The following is a 20,394-nucleotide window of genomic DNA, read 5'->3' as shown; positions in this document are numbered from 1 at the left end:
AGTGGTGCCATGTCTGCTCACAAGTGCAAGGTCTTGACTTCAATCCCCAGTACGGGGAGGGTGGGGGGTGGGGGGAGATGATAAAAAGAAAAATAACAATAATTTATTGGACCTGGGCATTGTACAGGCACTCTACATGTATTATTTCACTTAATCCCAGCAATTCTATGAGATAGGGATTATTATACCGATTCTTAAAATTTACAGATGAAAACTCTCAACTTACCTGAACTTACAAAGTTAGCAAATGGTAGAGCTGGGACTTGAACCTAGGACTTTCTGCCTCTATAATCCACCCCTTTTCTTCAAAAACACCATGGCTACTTTACAGTATGCTCATGTCTCTCTGCCCCCTCTGTCCTGACCTCACCTTCCACCTACTCGATTCCCATACTAACACCTACTAAGTCCCTACGGTGTGTGCCTGGCACCTGATTAACTGACTTACACACAGTCTCTCATCGGTTGTCTTAGGGAGATACAGCCTATCTGCGTACATTCACATATATGAAGATCTATGCCCCCCCCACCCCGGCTGGTGACTCTGTCGAGGACAGGTGAGCGGACCTCAGGACTGCCTGCCTGCCTCCCCACGGCCTGCCCTGGAGGGATTCTTGCTCCCTCAGCTCACCTGCCTGCTTTCCTGGAGTCCCAGGTAGGGGTGAACGCTCTGATTCTTTCCTCTGGTGAGTGAGAAATAATCAAACTGCGTGCAGCTGCCGAGACAAAAACTGCAGAGGACCAGCTCCTGTCGTGGGAAGCCAGCCCACTCTTTTATGAATACCTGTACTTGCAACAGAGTGAATAATTTCAATTGACTTTTTCCTTCTTCATCCTAGAAAAATAAATTTTGTAGGTTTACAAGTTAAAAAATGAAAGAAAGCGAATTGTATAAAGGGAGATACCTGGTTCTGAAGAAAAGAAATGAAAATAAACCCATGTGTTGAGGCAGAAAGGTGATAGGCTTGGTGAGAAATTTGTTTATCTTTGCTTTTCATTTAGGATAACAAGTGGGATGGGATAAGTTACCCATAGTTAAAATTTGCATCTGGTTGAAATAACAAATATGTTTTTATTCTAGAATATAAAATAAAAGAAATAGAGCCATTCCCTTATAAAATAGCAAAAGACCATGTATGGTGCACTTCAAACATATTTGGATGTAATCATGAATTTAAACTTAGATGTAGATAGCCTGACTGTGCTTGCTTAATTTTATAGCTAAGTGCTTTCAGATATGAGGAGAGCCTGATCACCTTCTCCCTCTTGTACATGTTTAAAACACTAAAGTTTAGAGACTCATTCTTCTCAATTTTATTTTTAGGTAACCCACTTGCTCTGCCAGCTCACCCCTCTGTAGGGAGGTTTCTCTGGCTCACACAGGACCTGCTCCAGGGAAGTAGGTTTTCCGGGGCACTCTTTCATCCCCGCTTGTGCTGCTTCCCCCATGCCCTCCCAGGGCATCCCGTGCCCAGGCCCTCAGGCCTGGATCTGCTTCCAAAGGGCCTTGATCAAGAGCAGCAGCCCCTTCATCCTGATCTTGGTCTGGCAGGAGCGCCACGTGTTTGACATCTCTGCTCTTTTCAGGTTGAGAGGGAGCCTGGATGCCTGCAGGATGAGACAGCATCTTGAGGGTGCTGTCATCTTTCTTTCTACTGGGCTTGGGACAGTTAGATGTGTTGGTCCTTCTAGGGGGGTTCTAGGGCCAGCATTAAAACTAGGAAGGCATTTAGAGGCAGGCTGGACGAGAGCCAACAAGAATCGTTAAGGCTTCACTCTCATTCAGCAGTCATTCTTGGGACACTGATTACCAGGACTCCGCTATGATTCTAAGTGCAAGAGACACAAATGTGCAAAGATGCAGTCCTTGGATTCAAAATATACTCAGTCTACCATGGCCATAAAGGGCTACTTTAACTGAAGGATGAGTGCGACAAGAGAGAACTTTGAAGGTGGAAAAGATACACACCACCACTGAAGATCAGAACTCACCAGAAGAGATACTCACTGTGGAGAGATATGGACCACACTGTAGTTCAACTCTGCTTTCAAGGATAGGGTGGAGAGAAGAGAATGGACCATCAGCGGAAGGGACAGCTGAGGGCCATGATGCCCACACCAGCTGATTCACCTGCCTGGTCTCTACCAAGGACGAAACGGACAGATGCCACATGGGCACAATGAAGATGGCTCATGGTGTTGTCCATGGAAGTGGTGGTACTACTGTGCTTTGTTGATCTCTGCAATTAGATGAATGTCCATCCGTCTGACACGGTTCCAGTTTAGTTTCTGGCTAAAGAAACTAGACAATGACCTCAAGGTCACTACCAGACCTCAAAGTCTCGGACCTCAGGGAAACTGGAGCTTTGCAATACAGATACAGTTCCTGTGTGTGTGTGATGTATTGAAGAATACACCTTGGGAACTTCAGGAAGGAGTTAGGACTCTCAGGCAAAGGAACAAGAAAGAAGAGACTGTGTATTAGCAAGTGTGCATTATCTATAAGCAGAGATTAGGGGCAGGTGGGGCTGGAGTCAGGCAGATCTTGGTTCAAAACTGAGCTTCATAACTTCTTACTTGCTGTGTGATATGGATGAATTATTAAACCTCTCTGGGCTCTAATTTCCATATCTATAATAAAGAGCTAAAATGTCTTCCTTATAGTTGTGAGGATAAATGAGGCAAATGTATGCTAATCTCTTAGCTCCCGTCTCACATCTGTTGAGTGCCTGAGTGAAGGAAGTACTTAGGAAGACAGTTCCTGGCAGATAGTAAACCCCAATGAACATCTCCCATCATTACTTGCATCACGCAAATTCCTGCTGCATCGACACTGCCCTTCCCAGGCCTCCCCAGTGACAGCCTCAGCTGTGTGCGCTTTTGGATCACTTGTAGGAGACAATGAAATACAAGTGTGAGTACAGGTCTTGGCACGGGTGTCTCCAGGCAGCACACCATTTCTCCTCTGCCACCCCCTCTTTGGGCTTTGGATCCCTTCCTTCCTAATTCCAGCTGAGGTTTTCTAAAGCGAGCTGAGAGGAACCTGGTATGCTCTTCTTTCTCTGCTTCTGTTCCTCTCCCCTCCTCCCCCTTTTATTTTGGTCCAGGAACATGTCCCCAGCATGTCAACAGCAGTGGGAAGTAACCTAATTAGTAGTTATTTGATAGACTGCCCACCCTCACGTCCCACTGGCAATCCGGCAGCCTTTTTCTGCAGACAGGAAAATATTTCCTTGCTAATTAATCTGAGCACAGGGATTTGAGTTTGGACCAAGGCAGGGAAATCCATCTCCAGGAGTCTTGCTCAATTGCATCTGTTTCTCCTGTAGTCATTTCCTTCCCTCAGACTCCCCCAGCTCCAGCCACCCTCTCTGATCTCATCTTCTGCTTGTATTGAGGCTGGTTACCCTGCTGACTCTCTGCACTCTGTATGCCCACCCCCATGGCCCTTCTTCAGAAGAGGCAGCCCTCGGGACTCCTCGCTTGGGCTGACTCTCCTCCAGCACCTGAGGTGCTGCCTCAGGGTAGGCCGATTTGGGCTCCTCGGCTTGTGGTGGATGTGGCACCAGTGGCCTTGTCTGCTCTGCACCCTCCCAGGCCACACAGACCAGCACACACCTCACCGCCGTGCCCCCTGCCCTGCACTCCCCACTCCAAACAAATACAGACATCTCCTTGTCAGTTTTAAATAAGGTTCAGCTTCTGTCCCTGGGCCCTGCCTTCATCCTCTGTAGAATTGTCTATTTGCATCCAAAGAGGTTCATAGGAAAGGGGCAATTGTACACGTTATCCCACACCTGGTTCTTCCTGAGTAGCTTCTCCCCAGGACCTGCTGATGTCGCCAGAACACACATTGGACACGGGTGGCCACAGCAGGCATCTGTGAAGGGAAGGAAGGGTGTCCACAATAAGGTGATGGTGACCTCATTTCGACTGGAGAAGCTTGGGATCAATGGAAGGAAGACTGCTTTTCTCGTATATTAGACAAACCTGAAGGCGAGAGGAGAGAGAGGTTGAGAGGGAGGGAGGCGTCTGTGGGTATGGGGAGGAGGGGTTGGGATGCGGTAGAAGACCTGTTGTTCTTTTTGCCCAGCATACCCTTTTTCTGGAAACTTCTCTCCAATACTCTTTGGGGAGCTGTCCCACACCCATTGCTTGCAGCCTTGGTGGCCCTGTCAATCCCATGACAAGCTAGCCAAATCGCATGCCTTCTCCTCAGCTGTGAGTCTTAAACTGGGTGGTCTGAGACTGGAAACAGCCAAGTGCATGCAGATCTGTAGTGGCCCTGGCTCCTGGCCTTTCTGTGCCTTGGTCCTTCCTGTGAGCCTCTCCCCGCTCCCACCACAATCCTGGTTTGCTGAAGTTAGCTCAATTGGTTTCTTTTGGTTGCAATCAGCTAACAATGTAGCTAGTGACGTGATGTCCTGTTTAACCCATCCCTTACCAGCCTCTTTCTTCTATCTTCTAAGACCAAATTTGTGGAAATTCTCTTTACTCAGGGTTTGGGCTACCTTCAAGTGAAACTGCAACTGAAGGGCTGAAGATCCATGTTCTTTCCTTATCGGGCCCCAAAGTCTTCCTTCTCAGACCACTCCTCCGAAATGTTCTACACCTCCCTTGGGAGTCATCGCAACACAGGAGGGGCTCCTTCTCCTGGCTCTGGCATCCCTGTCCTCAGGCAATGGCTCAGTTTGAACCAGTCGTCCCGGAGTAGCTGACCAGGCCTTGATCAGATAGCCAGTGATGCTCGACTGCACCCGTTTTAATGGACAGCAGGGATGGGAAAGGGACTGGGTCTTGTAGTGGACACAGGTGCCCCTGGATGGAGCCCCTCTCTAGTAGCTAACTCAGTGTGAGCTGGAGGGAGACTGCTGCTTTACATACTGTGTCAACCCAACTTGAAAATGGTAATATTTTCTCAAGTATCAAAAAATCAGCCAAGATGGTAAGGTCTATTATTTATATGCAGCTTTGTTCTCTTATCTGTCCCATCATGGTCCTGTCTGTCAGAAATGCATGACATTGGCATTCATGCTGTCATCCTTTGTTCCTCAAAGATGGGCCCTGGACTCTACTGAATTCCAAAGGCTCCACAACCTCCCTCTGAGGGAATTAGCCAACTCTTCCTGAACTGAAGGAAACCATTCATGAAAAAGAAAGAATAACATCCCAATGACACATCAATGACACTAATGTTTCCTGAAGAACAGTGGAATTCCACTCTCTAAAGACCAGGAGAATGAATTCAGATCGGCTCCCTGTATCCCCAGTGCTAGTGAGGTAGCCCCTGGGTTGGTAGAGTGTGGTTGACAAAGTCCTCCCAGTGCCGGAGGCGGGGACAGGTTACCTGCCAGGTGAGGCCTCCTCAAGTTGTAAGCTCTTCTGGAGGACTCTGTCAGGGATTCTCCTCACCTGCTCTGGGCCCAAGGCTTCCTTGATAACACGACATTTTTTTTACAAAGGAGAGCTTTTTCTTCACACACCAACCGCCTAGGAATGAAGCTCCTTTAGACCTAAAAGAGCATCTATTTCCCATATGGCTCGTGGACAGGGTTAAATTAACCCAATGGGAGAAGAGACATTTTCCAGGTGGCATTTGCAAAACTTCCTTCACCAGGACATGGCTTTAATCTCACGTGGATCTCTGTCTAAAGTGATGAGCTGGCAGCCTTCCCAGCTCAGATACGGCTCAAAAACCTGAGTAGCTCCATCCCAGGGGGCTTGTCATATGCCATGTAGCGAGGGGCCCAAGAGCAAAGGTTCTGGGGTGCACCTGCCTGGGGGTAAGTCCTGGACGGGCTGTTCCTTGCTGTCCAGGGATCTGCTGCTGTGTAATAAGTGAGCCCAAGCTCAGCAGCTTAAAGTAGCACCCTAGGATCCCACCATTTCTGTGAGAGAGGGAATCTAGAATTAGTTTAGCTGGTCCTCTGGCTCAGCATCTCCCACGAGGTCACAATGAGGGTGTCCAGCAGAGCTACTGTCTTCTCAAACTTCCACACTTCTTTGCTTGGTCCTTGTCAGGGTTCATTCAGGTTCCCATGGCTGCTGACCAGAAGCTGCCTCAGCTCCTTGAGGCTTCACCAGTGACAGCTCCATTCATCACAACAAGCTACCCAAGAAGAGCCTGGAAGAGAGGATGAGCAGGACCAGATGCCACAATCTTTTGTAACCTAATCTCTCCAGTATTGTCTCACGCTTTGGTTAAAATTCTACTCATTAGAAGTAGATCACTAAGCCCGGTCCACACCCAAGGGGAAGGAATCACACCTTGGTGTGAATACCAGAGGCAGGGAGCTTAGAGATCTTGAAGTCATTTTAGAAGCTACCTACCTGTAGCTATGTGGCTTTAGCAACTTATCTAGATGTTCAGTGCCTCAGTTTCTCCATCTGTAAAGTGGAAATATTAATTCATAATAGCCTGTAGGGATACTGTCTATATTAAATATATGAATGCAGGTAAACAATTTACAATGTGCCTGTGTTCAATACATGCCGGCAATTACAAGGGATAGAGGACAAGAGAAGTACTGGGCAATGATTTTAAGATCTTAGCATGCACCCATTAAACGAGGGACCTACCTGCTTCATGCTGCAGAAGACATGGCAGTGCCACAGAGGGGAGGGGAGGAGGAGGAGGAGGAGGCTGTGGGTGGACAGGTGCCAAGGATGGGATGCTGGGTGGGGAAAGGAGTCTGCAAGGGGCTGGGAGTTCAGGTCTGCCTTCCCTGGAGCATCCACATGTATGGAGCCTTTCCTATGTACTAGGAACAGAGCAAGTGCTCTTTCTGCATGATCCTACTTATTCCACACCACAACTCTGTCAAGTTGGCACTGTTGCTGTCCCCAGTCTATAGACCATGCATCTTCCAACAGAGGATGGCAGATTAGAAATTTGCAGATGAAAAACTGAAGTTCAGAGAAGGTAAGATACTTGCTTTGGCTCACACAGCTTCGAAGTGGCAGAAGGGGGCCTCTGGCTGACTCAGAGCTCAACCTTATCTCCACTGGGCTAACTGGCAGGGTGGGCTGAGGACAGAGAGCGCATTCACGGCACCTCCATTCATTCTCACTGACTACTGCTCTCCAGCCTCCTCAGCCTGACAAGCAGGTGCACTGGTCTCTGCAGATCCGAGCTGTCTGGCCCCCGTCCTCACCTCCTCAACCCAAATGCCAGCCTGGATACAGTCCAGGTTCCGATCTGCCTGACTTGCCCTCCTTGGGCCCTCCCACCAGCTATCTGCCATGGAGCAAATGTTTGTGTCTCCCCAGAATCCAGATGTTGAAACCCTAATCCATAAGGCGCTGGTATTTAAGGATGATGTCTTTAGGAGGTCATGAGGTCATGAGGTGGGGCCCTCGCGGTGAGATTAGAGCCCTTAGAAGAGATGCAATTGTCAGGCTCAGCCCCGCTCCATGCAAGAATGCAACAAGAAGGCGGACATCTGGAGCCAAGCTTGGCGGCACACACCCGTATCCCCCCCACTCTGGGAGCCTGAGGCACAGGATCACAAATCTGAGCCCAGCCCAGCAACTTAATGATTGAGCAAGACACTGTCTCAAAATAAAACCAAGAGAAGGGCTGGGGATGCAGCACAGCACAAATGCCCTGGGTTCAATCCTCCCTACTGAAAAAAGAAAAGAATAAAGAAAGGCAGCCATCTGCACACCAGAAAGAAGTTGCTCAGAAGAACCCCACCATGCTGGGCCCCTGGTCCCCAACTTTCAGCTCCCAGAACAGTGAGAAATAATATTTGTGTTGAAGCCCCCGCCTAGGGTATTTGTGTCAACAGCCCCAGCTGACCAAAATAATCTCTTAATGGCAATCTCAACTACTTATTCCACCCCTCACCTGCACCCTTAGATATCTTACAGTTGTTACAGTCTGACTCACGTGCTTTCCAAAGTCACCTTTCTCCTCCACCGTCACATTAAACCTCTGTCTTCAGATTATATTCATCTGTCTTGAGCTCGAGAGCCGGCCTCGCTGACCCTAATTCCTCCAGCACATTGAGACCCTCCCTCCCAACCAGCACTGCTAGGTCCCAGATCTTGCACTCTCGTGCCACCCCAAAGAGATGTCCTCTGCCCTGAGACACAGCGCAGTGGGAAGAGAGGCACTTTTCCTCTGCCCCATCACAGGGAGGGAAGAGAAGCCCAAAGATCCCAGAGGCGACACAAGAGAATGATGGAGACAGAGGCATAGACGCAAGGGGAGACGGTGTGCTCCGGGGGGCTATAAATTCCCTTCTAATTCCAAATAATTCCGATTACACGGATGAGTAGTTTTCAATCAGGAAGATAATCTCAGAGATAGATGGCAGGATAATTGTTCGTAGCGCCGACGTAAATATTGTGTCGTTTCTATTAATCTCTGCGAATCGGCTGTCAGAGGTGTCACTCATTCATCACAACAAATTAAAAATAAAATTTTAAGAGAGAAAATCATGCCTGGGGGTGGGGTGGGAGAGGCCGGGGTTGCTTCAGGGACTGTGAATGAGAGGGAGAGGTGTTGCCGGCAAGCTGTTGCCAGAAATAAATTTGGCTTACCAATTTAATATATTTATTTATGAAAGCAAATGGTAACGCGGGCTGTAGCTCTCTATTAACATCCCTGCAGGAGTGTGCACACACACACACAAGCAAGGCATGCACGGGCACTGGGGCAGGGTACAGTGCCGAGCCAAAGGGCATGGGCTGCCACCCCGTGGGTAGTGTGGGGCATGAAACATCTTCATGCCCATGTGGGCTGGACCATTGGGATCCCGAGCAGGTCCCCTGTGTTCTTCACACCCTAGGCTCTGCCACCCAGTGACAGGTGATAGTGGTGGGTCTGAGCAGTGAGACACCTTTTTCATATCAAAGATCTGCCATCCAGGAAGCAGTGACTGGACTCTCACTGGTGTTCCTAAAACTAGCTGGTGACTATCTGCACTGCTGTGACCTACCAGGGTTCCTCAGGCACCTAGGAGTATAAATCTAGACTAAAGACTCTTAAAGAATAGCCTGAGTGGTAAGAAGAAGAGCTCATTCACTTGTTTTGCTCATTACAATTCCCTGAAGCATGAGGTCCTTCTGGAAGAAGACACACATTTCCCAGAGTCCTCCTCTCCACTCAGGGACTGCCATGCCTGACCATCCACAGAACAGATGCAAGAAGACACAACTAGGATTGCCATTTACAAAGCATATTCTCTAGCATCAAAGTGAGATGATCAGCTCTATTCTTTTTTTTGGTACCAGGGATCGAACTTGGGACCTTGTGCTTGCGAGGCAGGCAGCAGCACCACTGAGCTAAATCCCTAGCCCAGCTCTATTCTTTATGTACAGAAATTCTCTCTTATCCTTGAGGGATACATTCCATGACCCACAGCAGGTGCCTGAAGCTCCAGATAGTACCAGACCCTATGTACAAGTAGAGAACTTTCATCTTTTCATTTAAAGAAAGCATTTTTTGGCTTCTCTGTAGCATACCTGAATGGCCAACATCATGGACTTTGGAACCATTATTAAGTAAAGCAAGAATTACTTGAACACAAGCACTGTGATACTGAAGCAGCCAATTTGATCATTGAGACTGCTATTAAGTGACTAACTGGTAGGTAATGTATACAGTGTGGATATGCCAGACTAAGGAATGATTCTCATCCCAGGCAGAATGAAGCAGAATGGCATGCAATCACATTATGTCACTCAGGATGTTGAGCAACTTAAAACTTCTGAAGTTTTTCATTTCTAGTACTTTCTATTTAATATTTTTAGACTGCAGTTGACTGCAGATACCACAAATTATAAAGAGTAAAACCTCAGATAAGAGAGGACTACTGTATTTATTTATTTATGATAACCATATGTTCATACATATTTCCAAGATGGATTTGAGAATATTTACCCAATACATACAATGTCAGTATAAAGGTCTAAGTGAACTGGTCCTTGCTCCTTGGCATAGAGTACACCAAACACACTCAAATCACCCATGTTTGTTTTATGGGTGAGTGGATGAGCAGATGGAAATCAGGGTGAAATGTGTAGCATGGTAAAGTCAGGAATAAATTTAGGGGTGACCAAAATGTACAGTGAATGTTTAAACTTAAATAGTTTACTATAGTAAAAGAATGATTGATGTTAATTCCTCTCAAAATACTCCTCCTTGCTTAGAACACACTTATCCAATCATTCTTGCCACTTCCTGAATCAGTTCTGGAAGTCCTCTTTCATGTCTTTACAAGGTGTGATCAAAACTTTGGTGAATGCTGCTGCTGAGTGCCATTCAATGGAAAGGCAGCATCAAAAAACATTACAGTGTGTCCTCATCCACTTATTCACCAGATCTGGCACCATGTGGCTTCTGGCTCTTCCCCAAAGTCAAAATGAAAGGTAAACGTTTTGAATCAATTCAGGACACTGAGGCAGCCATGACAACACAAAGACAGTCCTGAAAGAGGACTTCCCGAACTGCTTCAGAAAGTAACAAGAATAACAGGATAAGTGTGTTGGAAGCAAGGAGTATTTTGAGGGGATTTAATGACAATGTGTCTTTTACTGTAATAAATCTTTAAAATTTACATCTTCACTGTAGTTTTCATTCACACCATGTATATAACAGAATTCTCACACAACTGCTTGAGGCAGGCAGAAAATTTGGAGTTAAGCTCCCTAGAGATAAAGCAAAGCAGGAAAGCCCTTCCTTACAGGATCACATTGTTCCTAAGACTTTACCCTCCTGTCCATCAGTAGCACAATGACAGTCAGAGCAATTTCGCCTCAGGCCTCATCAAGAGGGCAGACATGGGACACACCAGGTGCCAAGCTCATGTAGATCCTTCTTCTTGGTATTCCTGGTTTCATCAGAAAGGAACCTTCCACTCTCAACTTGAGTTACGGAAGTCTGACTGCTGGAGTGTGATGTGCCCATGGGGGAAGAGGAGTGAGAGAGCATCGATGCTTCTGTTTTCACTGTGGGATCCCTCTCCTCAGCACTCCACAGTGGGGAATCTAGAGCTTTTCTGCCTTAGTTTCTCTAGAATATAAAACTCAATCTATTTGCTGGTTTAGGGGGAATAAATCGATTGTCCATGCTAGATGCCCAAAGTCATCTAAAGGCTGCTTTTCCAAATTTAAACCAATCATTTCTAGCCCCATCTGCCTTCCCATTTCTAACGGTACCAGGTGCTTCTGCTAACTCAGGCTTGCTGAGCTTCTGGAACTGCATGTCTTCTTCTTGGGGTCCTTGCACCCTAACAGCCCCACCTCCACCCCAACTCTGAGCTCTGGCTTCTGCTTTCCTGGCCTGCCTCATCAATGATCAATTGTTCCTCTGTTTTCCAGGTTCCACTATTTCATTTCTATGATTTTTCTTTTCATCTTCTTTATCTTTATGGCCTGTACCTTTTGAAAACCCATTTACCATACTTCTAGCTGGGGAAAGGGATGGTAATAAATGCATGTATTTAGGTTTGCTCTGTTTGATCTTTCTGTATATCAACAGCCTTCTTATAATAAGCATGCCTGTGGATTTCTTGCCACCAATGTGGCAGAGATAATGTCGTAAGTTCACCATCCTGCTGTCTCTTGTTGGGCACTTGGGAGACTACATTTCCCACACTTTCTTGTATTTAGGTTGGAATCACTGAGCTGGATTCTCATGAATGGGGATATGTCATACAATTCTTCTCCCTTGCTCTCCAACTCCCTCTCATTACCCAGAATGAAAAACAAAACTCAAAGATATCTGGGATGCCAGGCATAAGCAGCCTGGGTCCTTGAGGCCACTTTAGAGAACCACCTGCCCCACGTTAGACTGTGACATAAACTCAAAATCCTTCTGTATTGTGTTTAGCTCCTGAGAGCTAAGGGTTTACTTGTTGTTTCACCATGTCCTGGATTAGTTCAGGGGGAGCAGGAGAGCCAAGTGTCCCACGAGAATAAACCCTGAAGATTCTACTTCTAATGGGGTTGTTAAGCTGAACAAACCTGAGCCTGGAGCTGCTGAGAAACCTGGTGTCACCACAAGGGGAGCTGTTTCCTGGGGTTGAAGTGAATGTGCAGGAAAGCGCATAGGCAGGGGGATGTCTTCCAGCCCTCTATGCTTCACTGTAAATTCTATGGCATCTCAAGACCCATCAATGAGAAATGGAGAGCTGGAATAGAAAGAGAAAAACTAGGACCACTAGTTGTCATGTGGACCTTAAAGGCTTTCTCACTTTTTCTTCTGCCAAATTCAGCTCCTCTAGATCTGAGCATCCATAGAAGACACCACTTCCATTATGCCTCTGGCTGAATTAGGGCTTCTTTTTTTAAGCCAGACTTTTTGGCCTTCAGAGAGAACATTCAAGAGTGTATTATGGAGGCAGACCATTAAGAACATCCACCTGGTAGGGGAGAGAAGGTGAAGTCTTGAAAGTCCTCAACCCTATTCTATAATTTCATTGCTATCCAAGATTCATGATTCATTTTCCCTCTCTTCTCTCTCTCTCTCTCTCTCCCCCCTCCCCCTCCTTCCCTCCCCCTCCCTCTTTCTTAAATCAGGAGTAGGTATAACAACTGTCAGCTGCTATCATTGACATGTATTGAGTGATCACTATGAATTGGGCCCTTGGTTCTCACAATGACTCTGTGAAGCTGGTATTATTATCCCCATTTTACAGATGAAGAAACAGACTCAGTAGTTAAATAACTTTTCCAAAGTCTGTCAGCTGGTAAGTGATATACTGAGGGTTTTCAGAGCAGCTTTATTGGGGGTATCATTCATATACCATAAAATTTAGCCATTTTAAGTGTACAATCCAATAATTTTTGGTAAGCTTACAAAGTTATGCAACTCTTACCATCATCCAGTTCTAGAACATTTCCACCACTTTAAAAGATCATTTTCTGGCTATTTCCAGTCACTCCGTGTCTTCTTTGTCCAGCTTCAGGCAGCCACTGCTTTCCTTTCTGTATCTAAAGATTTCCTTCCCTGGACCATCCATATAGATCGAATCTTGCCATCTGTGGTCTTGCGCATCTGGCTCCTTTCACTTAGCACCAGCATTTCAAGGTTATCCATGCTGTGACATGGATCTGCACTTCATTCCTGTTTACGGTTAAACACAATCCACTGTATGACATGCCACTTTATCCATTCCTCAGTTGGATATTTGTATTGTTTGCACTTTGGACTAATATGAATAATGCTGTTAGGAGTATGTGCGTACATGACTTTGTGTGGACAGATGGTTTCGTTTCTCTCTTGTATACCTTTAGCAGTGGATCATAGCCCTGGTCTGACCCTAAAGCCTAATTCTCACTCACTTCTTCATCTCTTAAAATCAGTTTCCAGTAGCTCAGCCCTTAGCCAAGACATGCTCACCACTCCGGCCCTATTCAGTAACACACGATGGTTTCCACAGGGTAAGGCATTGATGAAGCACCCCTGGAAGGAACCACCCTTTTCTAAGGCATGGGTAGAGAGAAGAGGGGCTGTCACTGAGGGGCCACTCCATGCTCCTGGGCTGTCACTTGTCCTCTGGCCATGCCTGACCTCCACCTCTGCTCACCAGGAAGACCAATGGCTGATTCCACTCAGTCATCATCTTCTCTTCCTCCATGCCTTCCAAGTGGAAGTGACACTTTGGGGCTGGCAGAAACCCTGGGAGGAGGGAAGGGAAGGCTGGAGAGCTGACAGACACTCACTGCCAAAGGCTGTCCGAGCATGGTGACAATAGCTGCTCTGACCAGGCTCTGGTTCAGGACTGAGCTGCTGCGTTCTGCACTGGTGAACACTCTCAATAGAGCCTTTGAGGAGCAACCAGCATGAGTCATCATGGTGTCTGCACTGCAGGGAGGCTCTAGGGTGGGAATGCTGGCAGAGAAAGACATGAGTGCTCGGGCAGGTCGGAGAGGGAGCTACAGAAGAGGATGGTTCGCCCTCCACCCTGCCAAACACACAGACTAGGAGCTTCTTGAGGGCACGGACTGCATCCGGTAACCCTTCCCACAGGACCTGGCACAGAGCTTGCCACACAGCTCAGCAGGTGTTTAGTCAAATTTGTGGGGACAAATAAGTAGTTGAAGGAAAGAATGATTATTTGGAAAGCCTCAGCAGAGGCAAGTTCCAGGAGGTTCAGCAAAGGAGGTGGTAATTAGCCAAATAATCTAGCCATATTCTAGGTCATCAGGGATGTCCTAGCCTCTGGATGAGGTGTTGACTCAGAGCGCACAAAACATGGGAAGGGTGGGTGAAAGAAACCCCTCCCAGGGTTTCTGCCAGCCCTACAGTGTCACTTTCACTCGGAAGAGATGGAGGAAGAGACAGTCTTCAGTCTGCTTCTCCATCTGCTCACAAGCCAAAGGTTAAAATAGGAGTGCAGGCTGGAGCACTACTGAAAACCAGGCCTGTCTGCTGCCCCTGCTACTATGTCTGCTTAGGAACAGCAGAGGTGGCATGAGGATGATGGTGCTCACTCTCCTCCCCATCCTAACTCTCCTGGATCAGCACAGCCAGCCCTCTGCAGGAGCAGCCATCAACATGGGGAGGAGGCTCCATCTCCTCTCCTACCATGGGGAAAGAGATGCCATCAGAGCCAATCACTGGGGCCACTGGGACTTGCTAATTACAAATCATTAAACAATCATTAAAATGCAGAGTGGACCAGGGTCTCTGATCCTTTGGCTGCCAGTGAATTTTAGAATATCTTTTCCTCCCATTGAAGCAGGGTCTCAAATATGTGCAGAGCTCTGAACACTCCTTTGAAATATCTAGCCTTACATCCTACATCTGAATCAGACTGTAGTGCAGTTTATATGGCTACCCTGAGCCTCAGTTTCTTCATAGGTAGGAATAATGAAGCCACCACTCAGTTGTTGTGACACGGTGAAGTGTTGGATCTAATGCTACGTTATATTAGCACCTGCTCCTCCCCTACCCAGACTGTAATTCTCCAGGAACTGAGGCCACAACGCTCATTCATCCTACATTCATCCTTCCACCCTGCCACACCCTCACCAACACAGAAGCTATAACACTTGTGCCTTGATATCTTCGCTCCCCTAAGAGCTGTCATGTTGTGTCATATGCAGAGTGCTTCTATCTTCTTTCTGGAATGCCACTCCTTCCCCATGATTAGTATCAAAGGCCTGTGTAACTTGCAACCCCTTAATACCAAGGCTGCAAATCCACACTTAAGCTCTCCCAAAAAGCATCCTCCAGTCAGCCTCGATAACCACCACGGTCCTCACTATTCCTGCAGCTTCTCAGGAGCATTCACTCTGCTACATTAACAGCCAATTAATATGAGGAATAAATTTTCTTCAAGTCAGCAGGCAACTCTCAGAATTCAAATGGAGTCTCTTTAGGTGATTCTGCATTAAAAAACAAACAAACAGTGGGTGAGTATTTTTCCACGTATCAGAGTGGAAAAGGCTGTGGCATCATCCCCTGCTCTGAGTCTTTGTCCTCCATCAACTTGACAGGAGACTTGGCTTCACTTTTGAGGCTCAGTTTGCAAAGTGATGAGCTCTTCTGGCATAAGGCAGAACATCTCCCATTCCTCTAAACTGACCTAAGCAGTGGATTCAGAGCTTTGCTGACTCTCTGGGATCCACCCCCCTTTCTGGTACCCTCCCAAAGTGGGAAATCCCATTGAGTGCCTTCTAGGGATTAGGAGGTGGCTGCCCACCATCATGGGGAATCCCCCATGGAGTGACATCTTGAGGAAAGAGTGTCTGTCCATCATTAGGAGGCTAACGAGTCCATTTCTGACTCTTCTAACCTTCCCTGGACAGCGGGCAGGAAAATGTCTCTGAACTGAACAACCAGACACTCTCTCCCTGGGGACAGTGAGACAGGATGTGGGATAGTTGGAGACTACATTATCTCAGCAACCACTGCTGGGCATGGAGCAGCGGGTTTCCACTTAAGTGACTGTGACTGGATTTCCTGCTGCTCGGTCCTCAAAAGAGTCCACCCCCCACCTTGGTTCTAGACATTCCCAAGTTAGAGTCTCCTGCTTTCTAACAAGTTTGTAAGCCTTTGAGACCCCTTTAGAAACTCCCTCTTACCCATAAGAAAGCCCAACTCAATTTCTGTTGCTTGCAACCAAGAATCTTTCTAGATAGAATTTGCATTATAATGGCTACCACTTGAGCACTGTACTTTCTGAATGTGAGATACTGTACATCTGGTAGCATGACTCTAACTGTATTTCTATAAATTATAAAGACACCCTCTTTAGATGGAAAAGTTTGAAAAAGGCTGGAAGACCAGTTTATAAAGAGCAGCCCTTCCTCCCTGTCAACACGGGCCCACCTGGAGTTCGGGCTCAGCAACAGAGCACGTGCATGTGCCAGTCAGTACCTTTGGCCATGTGCAACCTGCAAATTCACGTGTGACAGCTGTCGTATATTTCCCATATGTTATGGTTTAGATCCAGAATGTCCCCCAAAAGGCTCACGCGTTCAGAGGTGGGGCTTTTGGAAGGTGATTGGATCACAGGGCACTATACTCAGTGGGTTAATCCTGGCTGCAAAGATGTTAGCAGCTTTCCTCCACCTAGCTCTTCCATTGTCCCATTTCTCCCTTGGAGTTGGCCAACCATGTGTGGACTGACACATCTGAAACTGTGAACCAAAATAAACTTCTCCTCCTTTAAGTTGCAGGTGTTGAATATGGTGTCCCCGTGAGGAGAAAGTGAGAAGGACACTATAATTACTCTTCAGATAATTGTTTTAAACTGCCTGAGACCAAAGAGAAGGGCCCAACACTCCCCAAAGGGAACTTTTTGTTTCTACTCTCTCTCTCTCTCTCTCTCTCTCTTCCATGTGTGACAGTCACGGTGGCCCCAAGTACCTAACAGCCAGCCATGGCCATAGCAGATGCCCCAGGAGACTTTGGTTTTGGCTGCAGTAAACTTTGCTCATTGAACCATCCCAGGTGACTCAGCCTCTCTACCCACCTTTCTGTAACTGTCCTCAATCCCATTTTCAAGGACCCCCTGTCCTCCCCATGACAAAATAGGAAGTCTGCTATGAGCTGGCAGGACCCCATGTAGGCATGAGCCTGCTTTTTCCTATATAAGCAGACTCTCCATTTCTTTTATCAGTCCGTTTGTACATTTATGCTGCAGCAGGAGTCCTAATAAAACTTTTGCATGGCATAGTTTTGCTTATCCATAATTTCTATCTCAGGTAAAGCAGGCTGAGGTGGTAACACTAAGATTTAGTAAAACCAAAGACTGCTGTCCCCAACACTGAGGACACCTGGCAACGAGAGAATGATGGAGAGCAATGAGAGTTACTGGGAACTGCCATCTCCCATTATTGGAAGAGTTCTGAAGTGCTGCAGTAGCTGGTACTGTGGCTCCCAGGAGAGTAGCAAGAAGGCCCACAAACAATGAGAACTAAGAGCCCCTGGCTTTCAAAACTTGAAGTTGTTAATGCACTAAAGGAGCTTCCCTTTCCCTATTCATGATTTCTATCCAAATTCAGCAAAGGAACCTCAGCCCATTGATAACAGGTTTGTGGAAATCAAAGCTCAGTGACATTAAGTAACTTGCTCAGTTCTCTTACCTAGTAAGTGGCAGAGCTAGTAGACAAGACCAAATCCACTGGCTGCAAAGCTTGTCAATTATACAACACCGCCTTTCTGGAACTAGAAGAGAGAGCTTATGGAAATGGCCTAATTGTTGGAGCTGGAGAACTAAGTGTAAACAGGGGATGAAGCTAAGGGAGTACAATTTCAGGGTGAGAGCCAGCCCTTTCAGCCACCAGCACCTCACTAACCAATGTCAACCAGTGACTGATCAGCACCAGATTGGGCGTTCAACAGAAATACTCACTGAAGTGTATCATATAAGACAATAAGGCCATATGTAGACAGGGCTCTCTCTCTCTGATGCATCTCTTTTCAATATAAGCTAGAATAACAGTACATAAAACATATCTTCCCTATGAGCTAGCAATTTTACTCCTAGGTATTTATCAACAAAAATGAAAATGCATGTCTACAAAGAGCTTTTTCTTTTTTTGGTACCAGGGATCGAACTCGGGACCTTGTGCTTGCGAGGCAGGCAGTGGAACCACTGAGCTAAATCCCTGGCCCCATACAAAGAGCTTTTAACACAAATGTTCATAGCAGCCTCAAACTAGAAATTACCCAAATGCTCACCAAGGAAAACTAGATAAGCAAATTGTGGCATATCTATACAATGGATATATTGCATTCAGCAATAAAAAGAAGAAACTACTGATACGCAAAACAAATTGGATGAATCTCATAAACATTAGATGAGTGAAAGAAGCCAGACCATCAAAATAAATAGCTTGATCCCATTTATGTGAAACCCAAGACAAAACTAAGCTATGGTGATAGGGTGTAACACTGACTGTCAGTGGTGGGATGGAGGAGTGGCTGAAAGGGGAACAAGAGAACCTTCTGCAGCTATTGAAATGTTCTATATCTTGTTTGGAGTGGTAGTTTCACAGATGCATACACTGCCATAATTCACTGAAATGAATTTATGATCTGTGCATTTTACTATATAATAATCTCCCATTATCCATAGGAGATGGGTTCCAAGACCCCCCATGCCTGAGACCTCAGTACTAAATCCCATGTATACTGTTTCCCCTCTACGATACACTTTCACCCTCTGGCTTAAAGGAAGCTCATTACTGCTTCTCTTGGGTATATCTGAATTGCCCGCATCACTACTCTTGTGCTTTGGGGCCATTTTTCAGTAAAATAAGGGCTCCTTGAAAACAGCGTGATACTGTGACAGTGGATCTGATAACTTATATGGCTACAAAATGACCAAAGGACAGGTAACACATACAGCATGGATACACTGGACAAAGAAGATTCAGATCCCCAGTGGGACAGAGTAAGACGGGTTGAGATTTCACCGTGGTACTCAGAACACGGCACAGTTTAAAACTAATAAATCGTTTCTTCCTAGAATTGTCCATCATATTTTCAGATCACAGTTGACCATAGGTAACTGAAACCGAGGAAAGTGAAGGGATAGATGGGGAGAACTACAGTACATAATTTGCCCAAATTTTTAAAAATGTCAGTAAAAAGAAAAAAAGGAATAAAGTCTGGATGCTGCTCTTCTCCGGGGCTTAGAAGGCCACTGTGTCTTTCCTTCCCCTACAGTTGTGGCAGCCCTACAGGTGACACTTCACCTTGCCCAGACCTGTTCTCCACCCTCAGGCAAGTCCATTTATCTTCACCCTCCACCTCACTGCTCCTACTGCCTCTGTAGGCTTCTACCTGGGAGAAAGGGACCAAAGAGACCTTTTTACACCCCAAGGAACTCCTTGTTCCATGTCAGCCACCCACCAGTCAGGGCCCCGCACCCTGACAGATGCAGCCCCCCAGGGGTAAAGTGGGCAGCTAAGGTCTTTGGGTCCAGGTTGTGCCTCTGGAAAGGAGAAAGATCTATTTGTCTCAGCCTAAAGTGAAGAAGGCAGCCGAAACCCCAACTGGCTGCAGAGAAGCCCTCAAAGAAGCATTTGGAGGTTAAATGTGGTTTGGCTCTTTCATAATAGGCCTAGTAGTGTAAAAGAAAACAAGCTTCGAAGCAGAGACCTGGATTCAAATCTGAGCTATGTGACTTAACCAGGTGTGTGAGTGGGAGTAGGTAGCAGCCTCACTGACTCTCCCTCACTTATCTGCTAAAGTGGAGGACACTGGGCAGAGTGTATAAAGTAAGTGCCCCAAGTTCCTAAACCCACCCTGACCTCCACCCCCCAGGAAATCACATGGTATAATAAGGATCCTTGCAACTTGATGCATCTTGATGCAACTTGATGTATCTCCATGGTAACATCCAGTGTGCAATGACATGGATATACATGTATTTTGCCTTTGCACATAGGTTGAATAGGCAAAGTCCTTGCCTTTTTTTGCATCTCAGGTTAGATGTCAATTCCTCAGAGAAGCCTTCCCAGACTCCTCACAAACCAAGTTAAATGGCCCTTCCCATAGTCACACTCACACTGACCTCAAATGATAACCATGCATTCAGTGGGAGTCATTCATTTCCCCGGCCCCTTGTTCCCAAGGCTCCTAATCCTACCAAGTCAGAGAATGCCTGCCCTCCTCACCCACTATTTTCAGTGCACATGTAATGTGTGGCATATGGTGACTTTTCAATAAATGTTTGTAAGTGACCAAATTCATGTCTTTGGTAAAATGATTTGAAGCTCATTCTCCCCATAGCAGGGCATTCTCAGCTCCCAGGATCCGGAATGGGATTCAGCCTGGTGGGCAGCTCTGTGTTGCTAAAGATAGGAAATGCCTGCACAAAGACAGGCACTTACAGAGATTATCATTAAAGTGAAACCCACAGAACTTCATTCCTGGTTGGGATCCAGCAATAAACTTGCATCTGACAAAAGCATTATTTTTCA

At 46.5% G+C, this 20,394-nt stretch overlaps 1 protein-coding gene across 1 annotated transcript in view; it reads right to left on the bottom strand.

Annotated features, from left to right (window-relative positions):
- Gpatch2l (G-patch domain containing 2 like) overlaps nt 1–20,394 on the bottom strand; it is a 139,948-nt gene that overhangs the window by 26,095 nt on the left and 93,459 nt on the right. The window contains exons 10-13 of the transcript XR_015445052.1: nt 12,828–15,342; nt 11,974–12,140; nt 6,331–6,387; nt 632–6,124 (exon numbers count right to left, since the gene is read on the bottom strand). The gene's annotated coding sequence lies outside the window, so the exon portion shown is untranslated. The remainder of the gene's footprint in view (nt 1–631; nt 6,125–6,330; nt 6,388–11,973; nt 12,141–12,827; nt 15,343–20,394) is intronic.

The sequence above is a fragment of the Heterocephalus glaber genome, unplaced genomic scaffold (assembly GCF_053883595.1).
Source record: "Heterocephalus glaber isolate CG9 unplaced genomic scaffold, H.glaber_assembly_v1.0 deba00001608, whole genome shotgun sequence".
Taxonomy (NCBI): Eukaryota; Metazoa; Chordata; class Mammalia; order Rodentia; family Bathyergidae; genus Heterocephalus; species Heterocephalus glaber.
Note: the sequence above shows the minus strand (reverse complement) of the source record. Positions and strands in the feature narration are given on the sequence as shown.